This window comes from Trachypithecus francoisi, unplaced genomic scaffold, assembly GCF_009764315.1.
Source record: "Trachypithecus francoisi isolate TF-2019V2 unplaced genomic scaffold, Tfra_2.0 Lachesis_group11, whole genome shotgun sequence".
Lineage (NCBI taxonomy): Eukaryota > Metazoa > Chordata > Mammalia > Primates > Cercopithecidae > Trachypithecus > Trachypithecus francoisi.
The window spans coordinates 66,539,238-66,566,134 of NW_022681456.1; the positions used below are offsets into that span (position 1 = coordinate 66,539,238).

At 40.6% G+C, this 26,897-nt stretch overlaps 1 long non-coding RNA gene across 1 annotated transcript in view; it reads right to left on the reverse strand.

Annotated features, from left to right (window-relative positions):
- Positions 1-26,897, reverse strand: part of LOC117089790 — a 180,233-nt gene that overhangs the window by 131,848 nt on the left and 21,488 nt on the right. Inside the window, exon 5 of the long non-coding RNA XR_004439755.1 lies at positions 4,910-5,019. This is a non-coding gene — a long non-coding RNA (uncharacterized LOC117089790). The remainder of the gene's footprint in view (positions 1-4,909; positions 5,020-26,897) is intronic.

Genomic DNA, 26,897 nt, shown 5'->3' on the forward strand with positions numbered 1-26,897 from the left:
TTTTATCTGCCTCTGGTCTTTGATGATGGTGACGTACTGATGGGGTTTTGGTGTAGGTGTCCTTCCTGTTTGATAGTTTTCCTTCTAACAGTCAGGACCCTCAGCTGTAGGTCTGTTGGAGATTGCTTGAGGTCCACTCCAGACCCTGTTTGCCTGGGTATCAGCAGCAGAGGCTGCAGAAGATAGAATATTGCTGAACAGTGAGTGTACCTGTCTGATTCTTACTTTGGAAGCTTCCTCTCAGGGGTGTACTCCACCCTGTGAGGTGTGGGGTGTCAGTCTGCCCCTAGTGGGGGATGTCTCCCAATTAGGCTACTCAGGGGTCAGGGACCCACTTGAGCAGGCAGTCTGTCCTTTCTCAGATCTCAACCCCCATGTTGGAAGATCCACTGCTCTCTTCAAAGCTGTCAGACAGAGTCGTTTGCGTCTGCAGAGGTTTCTGTTGCTTTTTGTTGTTGTTGTTGTTGATTAGCTGTGCCCTGTCCCCAGAGGTGGAGTCTACAGAGACAGGCAGGCTTCCTTGAGCTGCTGTGAGCTCCACCCAGTTCGAGCTTCCCAGCGGCTTTGTTTACCTACTTAAGCCTCAGCAATGGCGGGCGCCCCTCCCCCAGCCTCGCTGCTGCCTTGCGGTTAGATCGCAGACTGCTGTGCTAGCAATGAGGGAGGCTCCGTGGGCGTGGGACCCTCCCGGCCAGGTGTGGGATATAATCTCCTGGTGTGCCCATTTGCTTAAAGCGCAGTATTGGGGTGGGAGTTACCCAATTTTCCAGGTGTTGTGTGTCTCAGTTCCCCTGGCTAGGAAAAGGGATTCCCTTCCCCCTTGAGCTTCCCAGGTGAGGCGATGCCTCACCCTGCTTCAGCTCTCGCTGGTCGGGCTGCAGCGGCTGACCAGCACCAATTGTCCAGCACTCCCTAGTGAGATGAACCCAGTACCTCAGTTGAAAATGCAGAAATCATCAGTCTTCTGTGTTGCTCGCGCTGGGAGTTGGAGACTGGAGCTGTTCCTATTCGGCCATCTTGCTCTGCACCCCCCATCGGAATATTTCTTATATATATATACTAGTACATATATAGAAGTACTCATATAAGTACATATATGTACATATATATACCTCTGCCTCCTGGGTTCAAGCTATTCTCCTGCCTCAGCCTTCCGAGTTGCTGGAATTACAGGCACCTGCCACCACACCTGGCTAATTTTTTGTATTTTTAGTAGAGACCTGGCCATGTTGGCCAGGCTGGTCTCAAACTCCTGGCCTCAGGTGATCCTCCTGCCTCAGTATCCCAAAGTGCTGGGATTACAGGCATGAGCCACCATGCCCGGCCTGGAATGCTTACAATATTTTAATAGTTAAAAGTGGTAAAGGGTTGGGCAGAGAATGGCCCTCCCAAAACTCCATGCTGAGAAGAAAAGGGATAATGTATCTAAATAACCTGCCAGAGTTCTGTTTTTGCCAGAGACATCATTAACCCACTGGGGGCTTTTGTGCAAATTAGGAAAAGTAGCCCCTCTCAAAGTATGCCCTTCCTAGAATGCAGACATTTCCTTTGTCTGGAGCTCTCTTCAGAGCCTTGATGTCTTCCACAGGAGGCTCGTGAATATAGGATTCTTCGAGGAATATGTTGGCAGAATTGCCAAGAAGGCAGCTATTGTAGACCCAAATATTAACTACTTTAGATGAGAACTAGGACAATGAGTTGAATAAACAAGTATGAGTCATATAAAAGCTGAATTATATGGCATGATACAGTGGCCCCCAATCTATTTTGGCACCAGGGACTGGTTTCATGGGAGACAGTTTTTCCACAGATCAGGGAGGTTTTGGGGTGAAACTGTTCCACCTCAGATCATCAGGCCTTATTAGATTGTCACAGGGAGCATGCAACCTAGATTCCTCACATGCACAGTTCACAATAGGGTTTGCACGCCTATGAGAATCTAATGCCGCTGCTGATCTGACAGGAGGTGGAGCTCAGGCAGTAATGCTCGCTCACCTGTGGCTCACTTCCTGCTGTATGGCCAGGTTCCTAACAGACCACGGACCAGTACAGGTCTATGGCCGGGGTTGGGGAACTCTGATATGATAGAAATTAGATCTCTCTCCCCCTGACATCAGCAAGTTGTATACTTTCTAAGCATTACTCTCCTGCCTACTGAAAACTATATTTAGACTAAACCAAGAAAGATACTACACTAAAGGTCTCACAAAAAGATACAAGTCTCAGAGGTAGAAGAAAGTAAATTTGCCCCACTAGGCTGTCTATTCCTCCACCATACACAGTACCATTGCAGGCCTACGATAAAGGGGTGAAGACAAGTGTCCATGGTGCTGCAGTAGGCCCCAGAGTCCAGAGTCCTGGGTCCCTTGCAGGGCAGACCCTTGTTAGCTTCCTTCATGTCTGCATGCATCAAAGGAACCTAGCATGGACCTCAGGCACCTCACAAGATGGGCTGTGTCTTTCCATGGGGACTATGGATATGTGAAAGCGTTCAGGAGCACATAAAACATGTTCTCTAAGAGGCAGCCTTTGTATTCAGCTCCCTGTGGTCAGGGACTGCATTTTTGGAACCAAGCTCCAAAAGTATTTGAAGAGTCAAACCACCCCAGCATACTAAAGAGAAATGAGAAAAGGTAGTTTCTGCTCTGGGTGAAGAATCAGTGAGAAAGTTCCTCCTCCCTACCTTGGTTCCTATACATCCTAGTCCCATCAGACTTTGCTGATAAGTCTTCTTTGACACATGTGGGAAACATTTTCACTAGAGGTTAAAGGAAGCTGGTTTGGGACTGAAGCAAACAGCTATGCGAGGTTATATTGAGTTCAGTGCAGAATGTCACATCTCAAATGTTCTTTCCACATCCTTCTGCTGGGGCAATGGCCTCTACTGAACCTGAAGGTGTGATTTCTCTCGGGTGACATGGAGTGCATGCCTGGCAATGCCTCAAGAGCTGCAGGGCAGGGTGACACAGCACAGCCCTAGGGAGTGGCTACCTTCACTAAGAAGCAGGTTTCTAAAACCAGCATTTCAGGATCCTCCAGGCATCCCTTTGGCCTGCTCACCTCCAGCTTCTGTGTCCTATAGCACAGTATTTACTGACAGGGAGAGCCCCTCTGCCAGCCAAACCTGCACAGTGCCCCAGGCATAGGACAAGTGGGTGACCAAGGGCTATGTTACAGGCCCCTTTCCAGCAGCCAAAGGACACACGTCCCAAATTTGATGGGGTTTTTGCCCTTGGTACACACAGACTTTCAATTTTCTGGAGTAACTCCCCCTTTTGTTATGGTTTGGTAAAGAAAAGGCAGTCATCAGGAACAACTAATACAAATGTCACCATGCACATCACCCTGCCGAAAACCAACAGCGGCCTGTTCAAATGCCACAGGATATTGAGAAAATGATGAGGAGGCACTGGAGACAAAAACGCCTAGCTTTTCCTCTTCCTGGTCATGCTGCAGACAGCTTACTGTCTTGGCAGCCCTCCAACTCTGCTTCCTTTTCTAGAAGCTCTAGGTACCCAGGCTGCAAAGCTGTGCCTGCCTGTCTGCTCATTCCAAGCACATTTGCACTCTGCTTTGAAGGGGGCAGCCATAAATAAAGCACAGGCTGGGGATTCCTGGACAGGCTTAGCATAATCACAGCCCTTCCTTTGAAAGAAGGAACCATATTCTGAGATGTGCCTGTGACTGGTGGTTTAACTTTAAATCTGTCACCGGTAGCTGGCCAAAAGGTTTTATTCTCTGTAACCCCCAGTTTGGTAGACAAGCCTTTTTCAAAATGGAAATGTCTCCCTGATCCACTGATAGGCAGTTTGGAGATGGTATGCTGATGCCAGTCAAAGCAGGCTGTGGTGTTCTAGTCTTCTTGCCGTGGTGCAGGCTACGTCCTCTGCCCCAAGGAACATCCACCCAACCTCAATGCCAAGTCCAACTCTCTAAGATTCAGATCAGATCCCTTCATTTAACAAAAATAGATTAAGCACTCCCTTTGTGAGCCTGAGAGATGTGCTCTGTGCCATCATTGAACTATCAGTCTGCCAGGGAAGATGACAATTAACAGTGATATGTGTACAGCCTACGGATGTATCTGCTATGGCAGTAACTTCATCTGAGTAGGAGTTAGAAGGTGACAGAAGGATTTCACTTCTCCCCAAATCCTTCCTGGCTTTCCCTGGACACTATGATTGCTCCCTTCTTGTGTTTTGTCAAAGGCACATATCCCATCTGCTCACTGTGTGATATTTCTACATGTTGCCTGCCTCCCATCCCCCTCACTCTTGCCATTTTATTAAGAGGCCTTCAAGGTCATGTACTGTCCTATGAAACAATTATCTGTCAAACGTTCAACAATTGAAATAAATAAATCTCAGAAAATTTTTTTGCTTTGAAAAGCAACTGTTGTCTGCCTAATACTAAGTGATCAATAGGTTTTTAAAATCTCTGAGTAATCTCAGCAGTGACAGTGCATATGACTATATGGAACAGGAGCACGCAGATCCACGTGGGCGAGCAGGTGAACAAAAGCAACATTAGTAGTTAATGCAAGGATGAGTTAATGGAGGCAATGGGGTGAGGGAAAGAGGGCAGGATGTCTTCACAGACACTGAACCAGAGGTTAAAACAGCCAGCAGCAAGGGCGAGGGCAGAGGCAAATATCAGGGCAGGTTTCACCCTAGTGGTTCTGAATTATTTGCATCCAAATGCAATAATGAGGCAATTTACTGAAATTGTGTGGAAGTTACTTCAATGCCGCAAAGATATTTAAAATTGTATTAACTCATTTGTACAGAATGCTGAATACTACATCTTGATAGCAATTAGCAATACAGAGAGCATAACTCAATACAGTTATGATATGATCAGTTACAAATACTCTAAAACATTCTCAAATGTTAATGTATAAATGAATTACCTGAGTATCTTGATAAAATTCAAATTCTGACTTAGTAGTGGGTTGTGATTCTGTATTTCACACAAGTTTCAAGGTTCCATTGGTCCACACATCTCACTTTGAGTAGCCCACTAAAAGGTCAGGAGAACAAGTTGTGATTTTGACAGAAGGCACTATTACTCTTCTTTTAAAATTGTATTTATTTATTAAATATTTTCAAACTGTGAAATTAATGGTCATTATGGTGAATTTGGGAACTGTAAAACATACTGTGAAAAAATATTAAATCATCTTCAATCTCAACATCCAGAGATAATCGGTATAAATATTTTGACGTGTTTCCTTCTAATCCCTTTTTCTTTTGCATCTTACTCTCCACAATTTTTCTACCTTGATACTGTTTCTTTTCAAACTGTAGATGTTTCACATGTTGTTATTTGAAAAATATGGTTTGTATCATCCCATACATTCAAGTCCCCTAGAGCACAGCAGTTAAAGAAAGAGTACCTGCCCTTGTTTTCTAGTAAAAGAAAATAGTAAATACACAATCAGGTAATACATAAGATTGAATGGATAAAATTCTCATGAAGCGCTATATAATATTCTATTTTACAGCTGATTATAATAAAGTTAACCAATCTTTCCTTCAGACATTCAAATGATTTCCTTTCTTTTGTTCTTACATATACATGTATGTTTTAAATATACAGACTATGTGGAAAATCCTTGCAGCCTGATTTTTGCATAGTCCTCTGATGATTTCCTTCAAATAAATGACTGTAAGTGAAATTTCTGGGTCATAGGGCATGTAAGCTTTTAATACATATTGTCAAACGGGACCCCAGAAATGTTGTACCCATTCCTGCTCTTACCAGCAATCAGGAAGGAGCCTGGAAAGCTTCACCACATCTTCACCAGCATTGGTCATTATGTGTTTTTACATTTTTCAGGTTATTTTTGTTTACATTCCCTTTCTGCTTATGAGGTTAAGTATTTTCATGTGTATATAAGCCATTTGATATTTTCCTTTGTGACGTATCTGTTTCTTTTCCTTTGTGACATATCTGTTTCTTTTGCCCATGCTGCCTTGGGAGTGTTTTCCTCTTATTAATTTATAACTGCTCTTTATGGATTAAATATATTAACCATTTGTTATACATTTTGTAAGTAGTTTTCTACTTTATTGTTTGTCTTTTAATTTTGTTTCTGTTTTTTAAAATTCTACAGTTTTGAACTTTTAAGTAGGTCATAGCTATTGATCTTGTCCACTGTGAATTTGTCTTTTGTTTCTGTATTAGACACAGACTTCCCTGCAACCAGATGACATGGATCTATGTTTCTTCCTAGTTTTGTTACATTATGCATATATGGAAAAGGTAGAAGGCAGGGTTGTAAGAAAATTCTCCTTTCCAGTGGTACAGTTTTCTCAAACTGGGTTGTGCTGCAGGTTTGCCCCCAGAAAACCAGGAACAGGAAAACACTGAAGGTTGAAATATCTTTTGGGATAATAATACGAGTTTGAGAAGCCAGCATTTATTGTTTTCGATCCATTACATGCATACTTCTCCATAGGAAAGAGATGCTAGTGTCTTTCACCTATGCTTGGTATGTATGATAGACAGAATAATGACCCTCCAAAGATGTCCATAGGCTAATCTCTGAAACCTGTGAATACATTACCTTCCCTGGCAAAAGGAACTTTGCAGATGTGATTAAGTTATAGATCTTGAGAAGACAGATTATTGTGGATGATCCAGGTGGGTTCAAAGTAATCATAACGGCTCTTATAATAGCGAGGGAAGAGGGTCAGAATCAGAGAGAGAGGTCATGGAAAATGAAAGCAGAGGTCAGATAAATTTTAAGATGGCCTGGAGAAAGGGCTATGGGCCAAGGAATATAGGTGGCCTCTGGAAGCTGGAAGGAAACAGACTCTTCCCTGAAACTCAGCCCTGCTGACATCTCAGTTTTAGGACATCTGACCTCCAGAATGGTAAGCCTCTAAGTTTGTGGTACCATAATTTGTTACAAATGCAATAGGAAACTAATACAGGATCATCAGAGTACAAGTCCGATCTCTACAGAATTTCCTGAATACGATTGCTTCCCAGCCTGTGTCCAATTCAACTGACTACCACCCGGATAACAGGATTAATTTCATCATCAATGCAAGGTCCCAGAGTACTGGTAAACCTTACCCAGAATGAGACAGTTGGAGTTGTTGCCTAAAAGTAAAAGGGCATGCGGTAGGAACTTGAGGCTTTGGGTTCTTCTCCTTTAATTAGCCCAGAGACTCTTACGAATCCTCAGAATATTTCATTCTAATTAGTTTTTAATAAGGACAAAAACAGCACTACCTTTTAGGGTTATTGTGAGGATTAAATGAGTTAATACATACATGTATATCCCTCAAAACATTGCCTGGCACATAGAAAGCATTCAGTAGGTGTTAGCTATTGTTGCTATTTGTATTAGAGTTCTCCAGAGAAAAACAGAACCAATAGGGTGTGTGTGTGTGTGTGTGTGTGTGTGTGTGTGTGTGTGTGTATACAGAGACTGTATTTTAAGAAATTGGCTCACATAATTCTGGAGCTGGAAAATTCAACATATGCAGGACAGGCCAGCAGGCTAGAGACCCAGGGAGGAGCTGATGCTGCAGTCTCAAGTCCAAAGGCAGTCCAGAGGCAGAATTTCTTCTTGCTTGAGGGAACTAGGTCTTTTCTCCTAAGGCCTGATTGGCTGAAGCCCACCCACGTTATGAGGGATAATCTGTTTTCCTCAAAGTCTACTAATTTAAATTCACATCTGAAAAATATTTTCACAGCAACATCTATGCTGGTGTTTGACCGAACATCTCAGCACCATAGCCCAGCCAAGTTGACACCTAAAATTAATTATCACGCTGTCTTTTGTTTGTTTCCTATCTTATTTCAATGGCTACAACTTCCAGAAAAATATTTAAAAGTGAAGATAATACTATTAAATAATACTAAATAGTGAAGGTAATATATTCTTAACGTATTTCCAGTTCTAATGTGAACACTCTACTACAGTATGTTGCCAGTGACTACTTGTATAAGTACTGTTAAGGAAGTACCCTCTTTTCCTACATGACAATATTTTTAATCACAAATGTGTATCATCTGCTAAGATGATTATGTAATTTTTTTCTTTTGTCATTTTGAAATGACATATTTTCTTTATAGATTTCCCATTAATAAACCATTCCTTACATTTCTATGGTAAACCTTACTTGCTCTGATTATAGTCTTTAAGATTTCAGGCCGGGTGCGGTGGCTCAAGCCTGTAATCCCAGCACTTTGGGAGGCCGAGACGGGCGGATCACGAGGTCAGGAGATTGAGACCATCATGGCTAACACGGTGAAACCCCGTATCTACTAAAAATACAAAAAACTAGCCGGGCGAGGTGGCGGGCGCCTGTAGTCCCAGCTACTTGGGAGGCTGAGGCAGGAGAATGGCGTGAATCCGGGAGGCAGAGCTTGCAGTGAGCTGAGATCCGGCCACTCCACCCCAGCCTGGGCGACAGAGCAAGACTTCGTCTCAAAAAAAAAAAAAAAAAAAAAAAAAAGATTTCAATTTAATTATTTAATTTAATGTAAGGTATTAAGAATTTAATTTCAAAGTATTTCTGCTCATTTTAAATTTATCTTCCTAAGTCAGTGTCAGTTGCATCCAAAGACTTTTGTGTTTTTAATAGTTCTGGCAGAGAGTTTGTTTGATGGTTTTTGTCAAAATGTTATATGATGGTTTTAGTTTTGCTCACTTCATAAGTGAATTGGTAAGTATTCCATCTTTCTCTGTGCCATGTAGCTATTTATGAAGCATGGGATTAAACATTTTCTCAGTAGCAAGATATACAGACTATCCGATCACAAAAGCAGTTTGGTGTCTCCTTCGCTTGCAGATTTCCCTTCATCAATTCAATATTGACAGTATATAAATTCAATATTACACCACATGTTAATTCAATATTATGCTTAAAAAGTACCTACACTTACCTTAAAGAACACACATTTCTTTTTACTTTGTCTTTTGGATCTCATATCTACCTTCTCTCACTTTCTATAAACTTCCCCTTAGAAAACAAAAACACTTTCCCTAGCCTGAATAACCAGCTGTTATTCAAGAGGGGTGGCCAATAGAACCTGGGTCTCCTGAGGAGTCACTCTGCATTAGGAATCAATCCCGAATTCTTTGACAAGTGGTCACTTTCTTCTTCAAAAACATCCCTGTGCCCAGCTTCTCCTACACCAAGGCCAGCTTAGGCCTCCTGGGTCTGTGCTTCATGTAGTTGCCTACAAAATAAACTCAAACAAACAAAAATAAAAAAAATGTGTGGCCACTTCTGGCTGACGGAAAAGTTCATTTTGGCCTTGGGTGGTCTTAGTGAGGACAGTCCAGAGTTCAGGGCTTGTCTTCAGGGGACTGAGCTGCCACTGGGAAAAAGCCCTCAGTGGCTTCTGTTTCAAAGTGAGGCTGGCAGATGGAACAGCCAATTCTGACTCAGAAGTTAAAAGCCTGCCCCGCTGCACCACACGCTGCCCCTTCACAGCAGGTGGCTGAGATGATGATCTTCTGTGTTCCCAGACTCCAGAGAGGCTGCAAGCCAACCGCAACATTGCTCCCATACCCACGGAGGCCAGGTTTTTACACGTAATACTTCTTTATATTCAATTCTCATTTTGCTTTCTGGTGAGGGATTTTTCAACAGTCAAATAACTGAAAATTACTTTCATGAGCCAGCAATGTCCAAACAGGGGTCTCGGAGGACAGTGCTGTCCCACAGATGTCAATAGGCGTTCCAAGAAAAAAAAAAAAAAAAAGGTTCTGTCTTCAAATCAATGTGGGAAAAGCTGTGTTAAATAAAACTCAACTAGCTTCTTCACTACATATTAATGTTCTCTGTGACCTCTGAAATCTTTATTTCACAGTACACCTATTAATATTTCCAAATACACTATTGTTGGGTAGAATATATATGGGAGAAAATTATCTTAGGTAATCATCATTATTACCATCACCTATAATTACTGAGTGCCTACTAGGTATTAAGTACTGTATTAGGCATTTTACATGCTATATCTCATTTATTCCTTGCAAGATCCCCAGGAAGTGGGAATTACTGTCTTCATTGCACAGTGGCATAGAGAGGTTAAGTAATAAGCTCACAATGAGAGCACTAATAAATCATCAATCTTAATTTGCGCCCAGGCCTGTCTGATTCTAAAGTCTATGTGCTTAATCAGTAAGCTACAATTTTTATAGCTTTACTGTAATTTGAAGTACATTGTTCCCTTGGTATCCACAGGGAACTGGTTCCAGGACCCTGTGCTGATACCAAAATCTGCAGAAGTTCAAGGCCCTCCATATCTACAGGTTCAAGACCAAGTGTATTTACCTTATTAAATGATACATTGTATTCTATTATCAATACATATTTGGAACGATCATATCCTCTCATTCCCTGAGAGCCAGCCCAGCAGATCCTTCTGTCAGCAAGCATAGCCATGCTGTGTAGCAGCCACTACTGACCAATGAGAGCTGAACAGAGCACATGTGGTCATGCATGTTGTTTTTCCCTTGCAGCTTCTCTTTCTGACATAAAAGTGTGTCAAGAAGTGTCTAAGTGATGGTGCCAGACCTTCTGCAAAGGCACAACAAAGGACAGCAAGCTGAATGTTAAACTGAAAGTTTGATAGCATCCGTTGAGTGGAGGAAATGAAGGATAAAGATTAGCAGGTAATTAGAAGTTGGTAGCAGTCCTTTGACAAATGAAGGGCATCACTGTGACCTGAGAGAAGTGACCAGTCATTGTGTGAAACTCTGGCCAGAGGTTTGTCATGACCTCAGAGGATTTAAAGAGCTAGTGCCAAATAATTTGCTGGAAATTCATCTCCACAGGGACCATTCCACAAATGACTGTGATGGTTCCTACTTCGGGATTGCATCTCCTGTGCTCATGAGACAGCCTTGTGCTACCTCTTAACAGCTTCCACAGGTCTCTGTCCAGTAACCAGCCTTCTTCCAGCACTGTTGCAACACAACCTTCTGCACATAGAGAGGAGAAGTTTACCATTATACAATTTTGCATGTCAAGGGAGGATGGCCTATTAGCAGAAACAACTCAGAGTTACCATCTTACTTAGCCAAGGTATGACAGCGTGTTTTGTGAGAAGCATGGTCAGTTGAGAAATTTTCTATCTTGAGAAATCCAAGAAATAAAAAATTCCACACCTGAAAGATACAGTTTGAAGTAACCCTACTCCTATAAGCTCCTCTGTTAAGGTGTTCTCACATCCTTTCCATTCAAAAAAGTTAGGAATTTTCCACATGTATGTTAGCTTTTATTACATAACAATCCACCCTAATGCTAGTGACTTAAGTTAACTACTATTTATTATTTATGACGAGTCTACAGATCAGCTAGGCAGTTCTGCTGACTTGGACTAGACTGAACTGGTCTTGGCTGGGCATGCTCATGCATTTGTGGTTAGCTGGGCAACTGTCTGGAGACCACCTCATCTAGAACGGCCCCATTTGGGACAGCTCATCTCTGCCCCATGTGGTCCCCTCTCCTCTAGCAAGCCAGCCTAGGTTTGTTCTTAATGAACAATCACTTTTAAAACTTCTGGTTGTGTCACATTTGCTGACACTCCATTGGCCTAAGCAAGTCTCATAGATGAGTTCAAGGTCAAACTTGGCAGGAACAAAAAAGTTTCAGGGGAAAGGCAGGGATACAGGAGGCCATTAAAGGGGACTATTTATGCTATTAATCAATACCCCAGATCTGAAGTTCACCACAAGAATTAGCAGATGGTAGGCATTATAATATATCAAAATATATACTACCTATACTACAAAAGGTACTACAATAGGTCAAAAATATCTCGACTTTAATTTGATTCCTATGGTGATTAGAATTATAAAAGGAGGCTAGGTCAGAGCTAAGAAGAATCATACTAATCTAGGCCCTTCAGTGATTCCCAATTTCAGAATTATCCCAAAACCCAATTCATGACACTGAAATCCCTTTGTACAATTTTGTTCAACTAAAAGAATGCAGCACTGAAAGGGATCAGGATATGCCATCTTCGAAATATGTGACTTTGGCATAAGGATTTTTATCCTTATTTCAAACGCATTTGAAATTCAACAGATGCAGAAAGAAGCCTTCTCGGAACTTCCCTTATCTGACTAAAAGAAGAAATTTGTATCTGGGAAATCAGGCTGCCATAAATTCCCTCATTGGGGTGGATCTGATGCCAGGAGAGAGACCTTGAGTAAACTTATCATAAATCCTTTCCACAGGGAGGTTCTATCACCCTGAAGGAGATGGAAAGATGGCTCAGACTGTAGAGACAAACATTAACAAAACCTTTCTCTCTGATTTGTCCTCCCAAAAACCCATTTTTCTTTCTTTTAAAAAACCTATTTGTCCTTCCCATAGAAACCTTTTCTCCCACTTTCCTTTCTCCTACTAAGTTAGGTTTATAAGCCCCAAATTCTAATCATCCCTTTGACTAACTCATCACTGAGCATTCCTGCATGTATGAGCATTACATGCATAAATAAACTTCTTTTCCTGTTAATCTTCCTTTGCAGACCCCAGTAACAAAACTTAAGAGTTTTGAAGAAAAACTTTTTGCAGACCCCAATAACAAAACTTAAGAGTTTTGAAGAAAAATTTTTTCTCACCTACAATGCCATCCCTGTGAACTACCTAGGCCAGGAACAACACTGTAAGAATGACCTTACTATTTAAGCCATTTGAGTTGAAGATTTCTGTTGCTTACAGCCAAGTGCATTCTAACTAATTGAGTATTGTGTCTGAGTTGCCTATTGAACAGCTAAAGAGAGTGATCAAGGAAGCAAATAGACATAAATCTGGATTTGGGGGAAGAGGCAGGGGATAGAGATTTGGAGGTCATTCATTGGCATAGATTCTATTTAAAGTCACATGGCTGGATGAAATCACTTGGTAAATGTATGTAGGAGGTAAATAGAGCAGAGAAGAGTGCAGAGGACTAAGTCTTGAGGAACTCTAATATTTAGAGATTAAGCAAGGTAAAATGAGACATCAAAGGAGACCGAGAAGTAATCTATGAAGTAGGAGGAAAACAAAGAGACTGTGGTGTTATGGAAGCCTAAAAGGGAAGGAAGATACTTCAAGAGAGAAGGTGAGTTGAACTGTGTTGGATACCTCTGAGAAGTCAGGCTTTACAGCATTTTTATACCTGTAGAGCTTCCTGTCTTGCCAGAACCAGCACCTTTGCCCTCTAAGCTCCAAGTTATGGAACTTTCTTTTCCTCTGTCTCACATCTCCTGTCCATGCTCTCCTTTGTCTCTGTGGTTTCACCTACATTGTAATCTAAAAAATTCCTCTGTATATCTCCCTTCTCCAACTCCTCCTGCTCCTCCAGGTCTCAGCTTAGATGTCACTTCTCCAGATCTGTTTGAGGGGCTCCATCCATACACTTCCAAAGAATCCTGCTCTTCCCTTGTCAAAGCACCTACTGGATGATAACTCCTCTATTCCCCATTTGACTGTAAGTTCTGTGAGGCCAAGCCTGGGCAATGTGCAGGTTTTATCCTCTGTTATCTTTAGTGTGTGGCATAGTGCTGATAGATGCTAAAATACATATACACAAACATATTCTTAGAGTAAATGAATGAGAACACAAATGCCAAATCCACCTCCACTATGCTGCCTGGCTAACCCAACTAGTTAGCCAAGACTCAACCCTCATTGGGAATTCTCCTCCCAGTATTATACCATTTTCATGGTCAATAAAATTTCATCCATTTGAAATAAATGGAGGGAAGCCTACTGTGAATTACTGAGAAACTGTACCATTTTAAAAGAAGTTTTGGTGCTTTCAGGTAAGCGCTAAAAAATATCTTTCCTGTCTGAACAAATACTTTGTAATTTGTTCACTCATTATTTGCCTTCAAATGATGTTAAAATATCTTCAAAGGTGATGAAACCCCTTTCTTAAGTAAATGGAGCAACAATCCTGAATATGAGTTTATACTACTTCTTTGTTTAGCAAATTCTACTTGCTACATATAGATAAAGCAAAGGTAAATTTTAATCTAGCCTCAGGAAAAAAAAAATGTTGAATTGTTTGAATCCCTTTCAGGATTCTGAAGGTCTTTGTACTTTAGGAAAGATAAATATAAGTGAGAAGCGGAGGGTGAGGAGGGTCCTAGAATTGCATTATTTTGAAACTCTATGTCTTTTGATATATAATACCAAAGTAGTGAGTCTGATTTGTAGATATTAAAGTACTATCTTTAGAAGTAGGAAGTCAGCAATGGCATATATATTCCTTCCCTTCCTCCCTGAGATTGCACACACATCTTTTTAAAGATGCAAAAATGGTTTAGAAATACAGACAGAAGCTAGCTTTTTTTGGGCATTGCATTTCTAGGTTTTCCTAAACTTTAAAATGTGTTAGGGAAAAAAATTTCTTAACAAGTTTCCAACTATTCATTGATGTTAACCCTTCAAAGGTGGCTTTCTTCTTTTTTTTGAAAAATAGTGTATTTAGGTAAAAGATGACTTGTGATATAAACCCAGACTTCTAGTTCAGGGGACAGGATACAGAAAAGGTGCTCAGCACCCATAAGGCTCCAGTTTTCTCTGTGTAGCTGGATTAGTGGCTATTATCCCCATGCCTGCCTGAGTGAGGCTTGGAGACATGTGACAAACAAGCTGATTGCAGCCCTTGCTGACACAGACTGTATGAACAATAACACTCCAACAGACCCATCCAGCCTACTCCTCTCTCTAACTCTGGGTGTGTCAAGTGGAAAAATGATTCCAAGAGACAGCACAGACAATACCTCTGGCTTCAAGAATCAATGCCAGGAGCCAATTCCTAAAAATAATTGAGTAGAGTAATTGGGTAGGGACAGATGCTAGGAAAGAAATAGTAAACTTCGATTATTATTTTATTTTAAGCACAACCCCAAAGCTACATTATTGTGGACACCTTTTAGCCCTTGACATAAATGCAGATTTGTGAATATTTTCTATTGTGCGATTGAGTTCTTGTGATATTAAATAATGAAACAAATATGACCCAAAGATTCGAAGAGATTATCTAGAGTCAGTAATTCCCAAAAGGAAAGAGTACAGTAGGCTCCTTAATGCTATGGGTTTTTCAGCTGTGGCTTCTTTCTTCAGATTTATTGATAATGGTCCCCAGAGAAAATGTCCTGGCAAAAGCCCCCTTTTAACAAATATTTCTCAATTTGGCCACCAGTCAGTTCTCTAAAGTAGCTGTAGCCTGCAGGCCCTATCATCCAAAAAGAGGCTTCACTTTTGTTACAATGCAGAGTTTGAAGGTAGGCACAATGCCACGCTTGAGTTGAGAAAGTGCGAAGGCTGTGGGGGCTACAATCTGAAGGGTTTGCTGGGAATGTGTGTAGGTGAAGATTGTATCTTAAATGCCTGGCAGTTCTTGGCAAGAGCCAAGCCAGCCCCATAAGAGGAGGATCCCTCTGGGACTCTCTCCAGCACAGTCTGAGGCAACAAGGCACACACTGTGGTCCTGGCTATAACACACTGGTAGAGTTTCCTTTACTTGTCCCAGGGGGATGCAAAAGACCTCAGCAATCCTCGGGCACCTGCAGGCTACCAGTGTGCACGTACACACAAGTGTGCACATACACCAGCCTTTAGTGTGCACTGACTCAGGTTGGTAAAAGCAGTAATCCTTGCTCTCCTCTGTGCTGGGGACCTCTCCTCCCTTCTCACTGGGCCCATAGGTTGAGGAGATTATTATGCTTATTTTGATTTTGCTCGTTTCCAGTGAGTCAGGCTTCTCTGGAAAGAAGTGCAGTTAATTTTCCCTTCAGAAATAGAACACTGGTCTTTAGTTAGAGTGCTTTCACGCATGTCTCCAGAATTGACTTGCTTTCATAGTTGCAATACTTGGAGCCTCAGTTTCTTCATCTGTGGAGTGGGATTGCAGTGACCTACTCACAGAATTGTTATGAAGACTGAACAAGAAGAAACAGTATATGTGATAGTGCTTTGGAAGCTGAAATGGACTTAACATCAAATAACAGTCATTAATAAGATCTATTCATCAATAGCCAAGTTTACTCATTGATATCAGAAGAGGATTCTGAGAATGTGCTCTGTTAGCCATTTTCTAGCTGTGTGAACTTCTAAGCAAGTTAATTAACTTCTTAGAGGCTTAATTGTCTTATTTATGGAATCAGAAAAATAATACCTATTTTTACAAAGCTATTGCAGGAATTGTATTTTATTTATTATTATCATTATTATTATTATTTTGAGACAGACTCTCACTCTGTCACCCAGGCTGGAGTGCAGTGGTACAATTTTGGCTCACTGCAACCTCCACCCTCCTAGGTTCAAACGATGCTTCTGCCTTAGCCTCCCGAGTAGCTGGGAGTAGAAACGTGCATCAACCACCACGTCCAGCTAATTTTTGTATTTTTAGTAGAGATAGGGTTTTGCCATGTTGGCCAAGCTGGTCTTGAACTCCTGACCTCAGGTGATCCACCCGCCTCAGCCTCCCAAAATGCTGGGATTACAAGCATGAGCCACTGTGCTCAGCTTGTTGCAGGAATTTTAAATAACCCATATTACACTTAGCACAGTGCTGACACGTAGTAGATGGTTTAAAGTGATAGTTATAGCTGTTGTGTTAACAAACGTTGCATACATTTGTAGAAAGAGAATGCTTCTTTCTTCCCTAACTTGCTAAAGTGTTCTTTCTTGCTCAAGAACTAAATGCCTACCTCAGTTACTGTTAAGAGTGTGCATCGGTGTGGTTCACTAGACGGATGACCAGGGCATGACAATACATAAGCCATGGACTGAACTTTGAATTCATTGCTTGAATTCATATGAGGATTATTATTTCAATGCTCATTATTTCAGTGCCCTTTGTTAGCTTCTGTTTATTCCTTTGCATTACTCAAAATGCCTTATTAAAAATGTAAAGGGATAAAAGAAAGCTAAAAAACAAAGCAAAGCAAAGCAACTAAGTTTAACTATTATGCAGTTCGATAAATTTTCTATCAGTTTAGTTAAGGGTTGGCATTTTTATTAACTAATGAGAATGGGAAAAAGAACATATTGAGGCCTAACAAATCATCAATCATAACTTTCACATTTTAATTTAATGTAATAAAAAATGAGATAGTGTTCAGAGCCACATTCTGGTCTGTTTAGAGAGGGAGAAAGGAGGAAAAGCAAGATGACGGAGTAAGAGTTTCCATCATTGCCCCTCCCAACCCATCCCCGCAAGGACACTGAGTTAATAACTATCTACACAGAAAAAACACCTTCATGAGAACTAAAAATCAGGTGAGCACGCATAGTATCTGGTTTTAACTTCATCTCACTGAAAGAGGCACTGAAGAGAGAGAAAAACAGTCCTGAATTGCTGACACCACCCTACCCCACCCCTGGCTGCGGCAGGGGGGTGCAGGGTCTCTGGGAGCCGGGGGAGGGGAACACAGGAATTGAGGACTCAATTCAGGGCTGTTCTGTCAGAGCAAAAAGGAAAACCGGACCAAACTCAGTCGATGCCTGCCAATGGAGGGAGCATTTAAATCAGGCCTAGCAAGAGGGGAATCACTGATCCTAGCAGTCTGAACTGAGTGCCTGCAAACTTCACCACAGAAGGCTACAGCAGTCTCCAAGTAAACATGAAAGGCAGTCTAGGCCATAAGGTCTGCAACTCTTAGGAGAGGCCTAATGCTGAACTTGGCCCGGAGACAGTGGACTCGGAGTGCATACTGAGATATCAGCTGGGGCAGCCAAGGGAGTGTGGCATCACCCCTCGCCTAATCCCATACTGCTCAGCTCGGGGCTCCAAAAGAGACTCCTTCCTCTGCTTGAAGAGAAGAGAGGAAAGAGTAGGAGAGACAGTCTTGCATCTTAGACACCAGCGCAGCTATTGCAGGATAGGGCACCAGACAGAGCTGTGAGGCCCCCATTCCAGACCCTCGCTCCTGGAGAACATTTCTAGACACACCCTGGGTCAGAAGGGAACCTGCTGTCTTGAAGAAAAGACCCAGTCCTGGCAGCATCAGTCACCTGCTAACTGAAGAGCCCTTGGACCCTGAACAACCAGTAGTGATACCCGAGTACTACATCGAGGGCCTTGGATGAGTCTCTGAGACATGCTGGCTTAGCTCTGAGACAACATGGTAACAGAGGGGTAGAGCACCAAGCAGGCCCTCAGGGTCCCTGATTCTAGGACTTGACCCTTTGCTGGCATTTTTGGACCTCCCCTGGGCCAGAGGGGAGCCCATTGCCCCGAAGGGTGAGTCACAGGCCAGGCAGCATTCACCACAAGCTGATTTAAGAGACTTTGGGCCTTAAGGGAACATGGGCAATAGTCTGGCAGTACTCTTCGTGGTTTGGGGTGGGGGTGACTATGGGCTGAGGTCCCTCTGTCTGTGGAAAGGGAAGGGAAGAGTGGGAAGGACTACATCTTGTGGTTTGAGTGCCAGCTCAGCTGCAATACAATAGATTACCAGGTAGACTTCTAAAGTTTTTGACTCCAGTCCCTGACGCCTGGACAGTACCTCTGGACCCATCCAGGGCTTGGGGGACCTCACCACTCTAAAGGGAAGGACACAGGCCTGGCTGGCTTTGCCGCCTGCTGATTATAGATCTCCAGGACCTTGAGCAAACATAGGCAGTAGCCAGGTGTGGTTATAGCAGGCCTTGGGCAAGACCCAGTGCTGTGCTGCCTTCAGGTCTCACCCAGTGCAGTCATAGTGGTTGTGGCCACAGGAGGCTTGTATCACTCCACCCACAGCTTTAGGTGGCTCAGAACAGAGAGAGACTCTGTTTGTTTGGGAGAAAGTAAGGGAAGAGGACAAGAGTCTGCCTGGTAATCCAGAAGATTCTCCCATATCTTGTCCAAGACCATCAAGGTGGTACTTTAGGTGGCAAGAACCACAGTGTTACTGGGCTTGGGGTGTCACCTAAAGTACATACAGCTTAGATCACAACACCCAACTCCTCTCAAATATCTGGAAAGTCTTCCCAAGAAGGATTGTTTGCAAATAAGCCCAGACAGTGAAGGCTACTGTAAATACCTAACTCCTCGATGCCTAGATACCATACAACATCTACTAGAATAAACACCATCCAGGAAAACATGACCTCACCAAATGAACTAAATAAGGTGTTAGGGACCAATCCTGGAGAAAGAGAGATAGTGACATTTCAGACAGAGAATTCAAAATAGCTGTGCTGGCCAGGTGTGGGTTCTCATGCCTATAATCTCAGCACTTTGGGAGGCTAAAGTGTTAGCATCACTTGAGCCCAGGAGTTTGAGGCCAGCCTGGTAAACATAGTGAAACCTCCATTTCTATATAATTAAAATTTTTTAAATAAAAAAGATTGCTGTATTGAGGAAACTCAAAGAAATTCAACACAGAGAAGGAATTCAGGATTCTATTAGATAAATTTAACAAAGAGATTTAAATAATTAAAAAGAATCATGCAGAAATTCTGGAGCTGAAAAATGCAATGGGCATACTGAAGAATGCATCAGAGTTCTTTAATAGCAAAATGGATCAAGCAGAAGAAATAATTAGTGAGCTTAAAGACAGGCTATTTGAAAACAAAAAGAGGAGACAAAAGAAGAAAAGGATGAAAAACAATGAAATGCACTGACACAATCTAGAAAATTGCCTCAGAAGGGCAAATTTAAGAGTTGTTGGCCTTAAACAAGAGTAGAGAAAGAGACAGGGGTAGAAAGTTTATTCAAAGAGATAATAATAGAGAACTTCCCAAACCCAGGGAAAGATATAAATATCCAAGTACAAGAGGGTTATAGAACACCAAGCAGATTTCACCCAAAGAAGACTACCTCAAGGCATTTAATAATCAAACTCCCAAAGGTTAAGGATAGAGAAAGGATCCTAAAAGCTGCAAGAGAATAGAAACAAATAACTTACAATGGAGCTCTGATACACCTGGCAGCAGACTTTTCAGTGGAAATCTTACAAGCTAGGAGAGAGTAGCATGACATATTTAAAGTGATGAAGGAAAAAACAACAATAACAACAACAACAAACTTTTACCCTGTAACAGTATATTTGGCAAAAATATCCTTCAAACATCAAAGAGAAATAGACTTTCCCAGACAACAGTTGACGGATTTCATCAATACCAGATCTGTTCTACAAGACATGCTAAAGGGAGTAAATCAATCAGAAAGAAAAGGACATTGATGAGCAATAAATAATCACCTGAAGATACAAAACTCACTAGTAATAGTAAGTACACAGAAAAATGAAGAATATTATAACACTAACTGTGGTATGTAAACTACTCTTATCCTAAGTAGAAAGACTAAATGATGAGCCAATCAAAAATAATAACTACAACAACTTGTCAAGACAGAGTCAGTACAATTAGATACAAATAGAAACAATAAAAAGTTAAGTGGGGGGATGAAATTAAGGCGTAGAATTTTTATTAGTTTTCTTTTCACTTGTTCATTTATGCAAATAGTGTTAAATTCTTATCCGGTTAAAATAATGAGTTATAAGACAGTATGTGCAAGCCTCATAGTAACCCCAAGTCAGAAAACACACCATGAACATACAAAAATTAAAAAGCAAGAAATTAAATCATATCACCAGAAAAAGCACTTTCACTAAAGGAAGACAGGAAGCAAAGAGAAAAGGAAGAGAAGACCACAATACAACAAGAAAACAAATAACAAAATGGCAGGAGTAAGTCCTTGCCTGTCATAGTAACATTGAGTGTAAATGGACTAAACTCTCCAATCAGAAGACAGACTGAAAAAATCAAGACTGCTCTGTTGCCTACAAGAAACACACTTCACCTATAACGATAGACATAGACTGAAACTAAATGAATGGAAAATGTATTCCACGCCAGTGGAAACCAAAAAAGAGCAGGAGCTGCTATACTCATATCAGGCAAAATAGATTTCAAGACAAAAACTAGAAAAAGAGACAAAGAAGGTCACTATATAATGATAAAGGGGTCAATTCAGCAAGAGGATAAAACAATTTTAAAAATATATGCACCCAACAATGGAGCACCCTGATATATAAAGAAAATAATATTAGAGCTAAAGAGAGATAGGCCAGAATACAATAATAGCTGGAGACTTCAATACCCCACTTTCAGCATTGGACATAGCTTCCAGACAAAAAAATCAACAAAGAAACATGTTACTTAATCTGCACTATAGAACAAATGGATCTAATAGATATATACAGGAGTTGACATCCAAGAGCTGTAGAATACACATTCTTTTCCTCAGTACATGGATCATTCTCAGGAGTAGACCATATGTTACATCACAAGAAGTCTTAAAACATTCAAAAAAATGGAAATAATATCAAGCATCTTCTCTGACCACATGGAATAAACTTGGAAATTAATAACAAGAGGAATTTTGGAAACTCTACAAATACATAGAAATTAAACAATATGCTCCTGAATGACCAGTGAATCAATGAAGAAATTAAGAAGAAAATTTAAAAATTTCTTGAAACAAATGATAATGGAAGCACAACATGCCTAGCTAGAGCAATCACACAATAGGAAGATATTAAAAGGCATCCAAATTGAGAAGAAAGAAATCAGTTTATCCTGGTTTGCACATGATATGATCTTCTATTTAGAAAAACCTAAAGTCTCTGCAAGAAAACGATTAGAACTGATAAACATTCAGCAAAGTTGGAGGACACAAAATCAACATACAGAAATCGGTAGCATTTTATATACCAACAGTGAACAAGGTGAAAAATATTGTTTTAGTTCTTCCTGGTTTAGTCTTGGCAGGGTGTATATGTCCAGGAATGTATCCATTTCTTCTAGATTTTCTAGTTTATTTGCCTGGAGGTGTTTATAGTATTCTCTGATGGTAGTTTGTATTTCTATGGGGTCGGTGGTGATATCCCCTTTATCATTTTTTATTGCGTCTATTTGATTCTTCTCTCTTTTCTTCTTTATTAGTCTTGCTAGTGGTCTATCAATTTTGTTGATCTTTTCAAAAAACCAGTTCCTGGATTCATTGATTTTTTGAAGGGCTTTTTGTGTCTCTATCTCCTTCAGTTCTGCTCTGATCTTAATTATTTCTTGCCTTCTGCTAGCTTTTGAATGTGTTTGCTCTTGCTTCTCTAGTTCTTTTAATTGTGATGTTAGGATGTCGATTTCAGATCTTTCCTGCTTTCTCTTGTGGGCATTTAGTGCTATAAATTTCCCTCTACACACCACTTTCAATGTGTCCCAGAGATTCTGATATGTTGTGTCTTTGTTCTCATTGGTTTCAAAGAACATCTTTATTTCTGCCTTCATTTTGTTATGTACCCAGTAGTTATTCAGGAGCAGCTTGTTCAGTTTCCATGTAGTTGAGTGGTTTTGAGGGCGTTTCTTAATCCTGAGTTCTAGTTTGATTGCACTGTGGTCTGAGAGACAGTTTCCTACAATTTTTGTTCTTTTACATTTGCTGAGGAGTGCTTTACTTCCAATTATGTGGTCAATTTTGGAATAAGTGCGATGTGGTGCTGAGGAAAATTTATATTCTGTTGATTTGGGATGGAGAGTTCTGTAGATGTCTATTAGGTCTGCTTGATGCAGAGCTGAGTTCAAGTCCTGGATATCCTTGTAAAGTTTCTGTCTCGTTGATCTGTCTAATGTTGACAGTGGGGTGTTAAAGTCTCCCATTATTATTGTGTGGAAGTCTAAGTCTCTTTGTAGGTCTCTAAGGACTTGCTTTATGAATCTGGGTGCTCCTACATTGGGTGCATATATATTTAGGATAGTTAGCTCTTCTTGTTGAATTGATCCCTTTACCATTATGTAATGGCCTTCTTTGTCTCTTGATCTTTGTTGGTTTAAAGTCTGTTTTATCAGAGACTAGGACTGCAACCCCTGCCTTTTTTGTTTTCCATTTGCTTGGTAGATCTTCCTCGTTCCCATTATTTTGAGCCTATGTGTGTCTCTGCACGTGAGATGGGTCTCTGAATACAGCACACTGATGGGTCTTGACTCTTTATCCAATTTGCCAGGCTGCATCTTTTAATTGGAGCATTTAGCCCATTTACATTTAACGTTAATATTGTTAATGTGTGAATTTGATCCTGTCATCATGATGCTAGCTGGTTATTTTGCTCGTTAATTGAAACAGTTGCTTCATCGCATTGGTGGTCTTTACAATTTATCATGTGAACAGGCAACCTACAAAATGGGAGAAAATTTTTGCAATCTACTCATCTGACAAAGGGCTAATATCCAGGATCTATGAAGAACTCAAACAAACTTACAAGAAAAAAACAACTCCATCAAAAAGTGGGCAAAGGATATGAACAGACACTTCTCAAAAGAATACATTTATGCAGCCAACAGACACATGAAAAAATGCTCATCATCACTCACCATCAGAGAAATGCAAATCAAAACCACAATGAGATACCATCTCACACCAGTTAGAATTGGGCTCATTAAAAAGTCAGGAAACAACAGGTACTGGAGAGGATGTGGAGAAACAGGAATACTTTTACACTGTTGGTGGGACTGTAAACTAGTTCAACCATTGTGGAAGACAGTGTGGTGATTCCTCAAGGATCTAGAACTAGAAATACCATTTGACCCAGCCATCCCATTACTGGGTATATACTCAAAGGATTATAAATCATGCTGCTATAAAGACACATGACATGTATGTTTATTGCGGCACTATTCACAATAGTAAAGACTTGGAACCAACCCAAATGTCCATCAGTGACAGACTGGATTAAGAAAATGTGGCACATATACACCATGGAATACTATGCGGCCATAAAAAAGGATGAGTTCACATCTTTTGTAGGGACATAGATGCAGCTGGAAACCATCATTCTCAGCAAACTATCGCAAGGACAAAAAACCAAACACCACATGTTCTCACTCATAGGTGGGAATTGAACAATGAGAACACTTGGACACAGGAAAGGGAACATCACACACCCGGGCCCTGTCATGGGATGGGGGGATAGGGGAATGGGGGAGGGATAACATTAGGAGATATACCTAATGTAAATGATGAGTTAATGGGTGCAGCACACCAACATGGCACATGTATAGATATGTAACAAACCTGCATGCTGTGCACATGTACCCTAGAACTTAAAATATAATAAAAAATATTTTTTAAAAGTAATCCCATTTACAATAGCCACACATCAAATTAAATACCTAGGAATTAATCAAAGAAGTGAAAGATCTCTATAATGACAAAGGTGCCAAGAACATACACTGGGGAAAAGATGGTCTCTTCAATAAATGGTGCTGGGAAAACTGGATATCCATAGCAGAAGAATGAAACTAGACCCCTATATCTTACCATATACAAAAATCAAATTGAAATGGATTAACGACTTGAATCTAGACCTCAAACTATGAAAATACTACAATAAAACATTAGGGAAAATCTCCAGGACGTTGGTCTGGGCAAAAATGTCTTGAGCAATATCCCACAAGCACAGGCAATAAAAGCAAAAATGGAAGGATGCGATCACATCAAGTGAAAAAGCTTCTGCACAGCAACGGATAGTCAACAAAGTGAAGAGACAACCCACAGAATGGGAGAAAATATTTTCAAACTACCCATCTAACAAGGAATTAATAACTGGAATATATAAAGAGGTCAAACAACTCTATAGGAAACTAACAATTCAATTCAAAAATGGGCAAAATATTTGAATAGACATTTCTCAAAAGAAGACATACAAATGGCAAACAGGTATATGAAAAGGCACTCAGCATGACTGAAATCAGAGAAATGCAAATTGAAATTACAGTGAAATATCCTCTCACCCAGGTTAAAATGGCTTTCAGACAAAAGCAGCAATAAATGCTGGTGAGGATGTGGAGAAAAGGGAACTACACTGTTGGTGAAAGTGTAGATTAGTACAATCATTATGGAGAATGATTTGGAGATTCATTTAAAAACTAAAAATTGAACTACCATGTGATTCAGCAATCCCACTGCTGGGTATATACCAAAAGAAAGGAAATCAGTATATCCAAGAGATATCCACACTCCTATGTTTGTTGCAACACTGTTCACGATAGCTAAGATTTGGAAGCAACCTAAGTGGCCATCAACAGAAGAGTGGATAAAGAAATGTGGTACTTATACACAATGGAGTACTATTCAGCCATAAAAGATCCAGTCATTTGCAATAACATGATGGAACTGGAGATCATTATATTAAGTGAAATGGGACAGGCACAGAAAGACAAACATTGCATGTTCTCACTTATTTGTGGGATAAAAAAAAAAATTGAACTCCTGAAGACGGAGGGTAGAAGGATGGTTACTAGAGGCTGGGAAGGGTAGTAGGGGGTTGTGGGGGAGGTGGGAATGATTAATGGGTACCAAAAAATGGAAAGAATGAATATGCCTCCTATTTGATAGCACAACAGGGTGACTATAGTCAACAATAATTACATATTTTAAAATAGAGTGTAATTGGATTGTTTGTAACACAAAGGATAAACGCTTGAGGGGATGGATACCCCATTCTCCATGATGTGCTTATTTCACATTTCATTGCCTGTATCAAAACATTTTATGTACCCCATAAATATATACACCTACTATGTACCCACAAAAAGTAAAATAAAAAATTTTAACTTTTTAAAAAGTGGTAGGGAGAAGAGAGAGGTCAGAAAAAAAAATGGAAGATGTTAAGGGAAATAAGGTAAAAGCAAAATCCCCATTATAAGAACTTGTGAAATATAGCCATATTACAGATTTTAACCACAAGCTTAAGCAAGAATCACTTCTCTTGGCATGCTCACCACAGGAATAACTTGAGGCAGACATTTCCCAACTATATAGCTACACAAGTACCTAGATGAAAGGAGTTATGTACATATCTGCTGTCACCAAGTACCCAAAATAAGCTCAAGGATCCTGGAACCAGAGTCAGCTGTATCTGGGCTCATACTGCATTCAATTCTATTCCTCAAAGAAAAGTGCTCTGGTTTTAACATTAATAGCAGAAGGAAAGGAGAGCAGGAATTAGAGTTGCAATTGGGTTAACAAAAATTCTGCATGTCTCATCATTCTCTATAGTAAGAGTCTCTCTCTCTCTCTCTCTCTCTCTCTCTGTCACACACACACACACACACACACACACACAAAGGTAACACTCTTGATAAGATTGCAGGATTGTCCTATTTATGTGCCATTTTTGTAAGCCCAGGTAACATAGCAACATAGGGACAGAACTTGTTGGACAGTTGGTCATCAGCTATAATTTTATCAAAGGGGGATGTGCTATCAAGCTTTGTCCTAGAACCTAGTGACCCAATGCTCAGCTCAAGTGTTTCTATTTTAATAACGCTGAATAGAGCTTTCTTACTTGACACATTGCAAACAAACACATTGAGAAGACAAAACAAACAAACAAACAAACAAAAAGCACTGGAGAGACTACAAGTAGATTTCACCTCCCAAGCCAACCCTGATCACTCTGAATCTTGTGTTGAGAATGGTTCTGAGACCATTTCCAAGTTTAGAAGTGGTGTGATCTATAAGAAATGCCTATAGAGGGCCCTGAAAGCAGGAGCAGCGGGACACAGATCATGTATCTGTCATCTTTAAGCTACAGATGTATTAAACAGACACACATAAAATCACAGAAGTGTAACATCAGTGTTACTGTCGCCTAAGAATTGATGCCATCTGTAGTATGTTGTTCTTTGGTTAGCAGTTGCTCCTTGAACCACACACCTGCCCTGCATCCAGAAAGGTATTGCCTATAGGATTCTCTCACAGTAGGCCTGCATTAATTTGTTTCTGTACTATCTGGTTTGGCTGATGTTGCTATACTGTTTTTTAATATCTGGGGTCTTTGTATTTGCATAATCTGGCCTGAATTATAACTGCTGGGTTGGAGAAACATCTCTGGATAACTAGAACAACCAATAACTTGTTTAAAATTTTCACAT